Source organism: Drosophila albomicans, unplaced genomic scaffold (genome assembly GCF_009650485.2).
Source record: "Drosophila albomicans strain 15112-1751.03 unplaced genomic scaffold, ASM965048v2 utg000052l_pilon, whole genome shotgun sequence".
NCBI classification, from domain to species: Eukaryota; Metazoa; Arthropoda; class Insecta; order Diptera; family Drosophilidae; genus Drosophila; species Drosophila albomicans.
The window spans coordinates 75257-78660 of NW_026263671.1; positions in this window are offsets into that span (position 1 = coordinate 75257).

The following is a 3404-nucleotide window of genomic DNA, read 5'->3' on the forward strand; positions in this document are numbered from 1 at the left end:
TTGCTGACAAAAGCTTTTATGTCACTTAGCATATTCGGCCAATAGTAAAATCGCCTCGCACGTTCTAAGGTTTTGGTGATTCCATTATGTGCGGAGAGTGGAGAAGTATGACATTCTCTTAGCACCTCAGCGATGAGATCTTTTGGAATCCAAACTTTCCAACATAAGTCATCAGCAACTTGTTCTGCCGACACATGTTCGGAACGGCGGTAAATGATTTGGTCTACTATCTTTAAGTCAGGCATTTGAGATAGCTGGGCCTTAACTTTCTCTTTTAGCTCTTCATACTCTGCCGACTTGAAATGGATTGAGGTAGTATCTACTACCTTATCAACACTTAGCGAAGATAAGTCCTCGGTGTAAGTGCGAGAAAGAGCATCAGGTACAATGTTCTGACTGCCTTTCCTATGCACTATCTTAAAAGAGAAGGCTTGCAACTTAAGTGCCCACCTTGCCAACCTCGAGCTTAAATCAGCTTGCGACATTAACCATTTTAATGACGCATGGTCGGTGTGGATCGAAAACTCGTGACCCTCTACATACGCACGAAATTTCTTTACGCACATTACAGCTGCTAAACACACTCCTTCTCCGTAACCGAATAGTTGCGTTGGCACTTATTCAATTTTCGTGACATAAACGCAATTGGTACATCATTACTTTCGCTATCTTTTTGCATCAGCACCCCTCCAACACCTGTGTGACTTGCATCACAATGGATTGCAAAGGGTTTGGAGAAATCTGGACTATGCAGTACTGGTGCTTTACACATCAGATCTTTAAGTAATTCAAAAATGCCTTCTGCGCTTCATCCGACCACACAAACTTGCGCTTCTGCTTTAACGTATCAGATATCGGAGCCGCAATATCAGCATAGTTATGAATAAACTTGTGATACCAGCCTGTTGTTCCCAAAAATCGTCGCACTTGCTTTATCGATTTCGGCACGGGAAACTCTTGGATGTCTGTTACCTTGTCAGGGTCAGTCTGTATCGTACCTTGACCTATGACATGCCCCAAGTACTTCACCTCTCGCAAGCAAAATTTGCTCTTCTCAACATTGATGGTGAGACCTGCCAGTGCAGACGATCTGCAAGTTGTTTAAGGACCACTAAATGATTTTCAAACGTGTCGGAAAATTACCAACAAGTCATCCAAATATACGAAAATTTCATTTCGCAATTCCGGTGGAATGACTTTGTCCATAAGTTTGGTCATTGTCTGTGGCGCATTGGTAAGGCCGAAGGGCATGACTGTATATTGGTATATAATGGTCTACCGGGGACAGTAAACGCCGTCTTCTGTCGTGCATTGGGTGACAATGAAATTTGCCAGTACGCATCTTTTCAAGTCAATGCTTGATATGAATTCAGCTTTTGGCAATCGACTTAATATTCCATCTATTAACGGCATCGGATAAGCGTTCTTAATGGTCACCTCATTCACTTTACGACTATCCAAACAAAGACGAACTTTCCCAGGTTTTTGAACCAACACCACGGGTGCCGACCAAGGGCTATCGGACTCTTCAATTACTCCTAACGCTAACATTCGATCGAGTTCGTGGTACATCAACTTTTCTACCGCTGGTGACACTGCATAATGCCGCTGCTTTATGGGTTTGCAGTCCGTCACCTCAATATCGTGTGTTAGCCAATTGGTCTTTCCTAACCCCTTTTCTGCAAATGAAGGGAACTGGTTGATAACAGTGATAAGTTCCGTTTTTTGCGCAGATGTCAACTCGAGTTGCTGCGGATCATTAAATGTAATTGAAGCAATGCTGTTAGTGTGAGCCTGGTGCATCAAAAACATTGGCAATAGCTCGAAATCTCTCCAAAACTCAATACCTAAATACAAGTCTTGCGACAAAGTCGGTACGATATAAAATCGTTGTGAATGTGTCTTGCCCTTAAACTGGACAGGAATAACCAACTTGCCACAAATTCGTTGCCTATTTCCATCAGCAGTTTTTACAGCTGATGACAACCGCGTATATTCGGTATTATTAGCTAATATTTCTTCTGCTAACTTCCCACCAATGCAGTTAATACTAGCGCCAGTGTCCATTAACCCTGTTATCAATTTGCCTAGTATATTGACTTGGGCATAAGGACGAAGATCATCCGCGATGTCTACTATTGACGCTAACAGAGCTCTTTTTTCCTCATTTTTAATTCGTATATAGTTCCCCTTCCTCTGCTTATTACGAATACAAGAACTACAAACATTATCTAAATCTGAAATATTGGATCTAGCCGGGTTTACTTGACCTTCTGGTATTATTTTCGATACATTTATATCTTCTTTTACTCCGTGTTGGTACCCTTCGAGACTAGTTTGCGTGCACTTGTCAATGGTGCACGCCCATACGGGTTTTTTGGAATTGCACACTTCGTGCAACTGGGTCGATACGTGTCACGTTTACCACAACCGTAACAAAACACTTTACGTTCTGCTACACAATCTTGGTATCGATGTCCACTCTTCCCACAATTCAACAAGAAAGTGTTAGAGCATCCACCTCCAGATTCTCTGGCTCTTCAACATCATCCTCTTCATCCATTGTGGCTTGCACCGTGACTTCACTTACATGCCGTCTCGGTAAACCTCTTGGAATTGATGATGGCATTGAAATGGTTTTTAAAAACCTCTCTCGCGTACGAACAGTGTGACGCAACTGCTCAACGCGGAATATTGGCACATACAATAGTTCGTGCTGAATATCAGAGAGCAAATTGGCTCGCAAGACCTCCAGTATGGACTGCTCACTCATTGGGCTGTTCAAACGATCTACTAATGCCACAATGGCTTCGTAGAACTGATCAAACGATTCGTTGGCTTTCTGCTTTCGTTGCGAAATAGCTGTTCGAATCTCCAAATCAGTTCTGCCATCCGTAAAACTGAGTTTTCAATGCCTTGCATAAGTCTGCCCAACGAACTTCTGTCACACTTTTGTGGTACCTCCAGAAAAATTCACTCCCTCTACCCTCAAACAAGTTACTCGCATATTTGGCTAGCAACTCAAAGTCTCCGTCAAGGGTTTGCCGAGTCAATGCTTCTACGCGATAAAGAAAATCTTCTATCGACATAGACGAATGACCAGAGTATCGCAGCTTCCAATTAGCAATAATCTGGCTAATTCTGTCGGGTCGCAGACTATTACTCAGCTGAGAACCCAATGGCGAAGAGTTGGCACCAACTTGCGGCGCTCTCGGATTTACCAACGGATTCGTATCTAGCCGATTTGGTAATCCAAACAACTCCTGAAAGCTTTGATGCTGTGGACTTGTTGGAGAAGGTCTAGGAATAGATTGGATTGGTTCAGAGTTGACAGCTACCTGTTGCTGAACTAATCTCTGAAACCCATTTTCCATTACCTGCGATAGCATCTGCGTCTGCTGCAC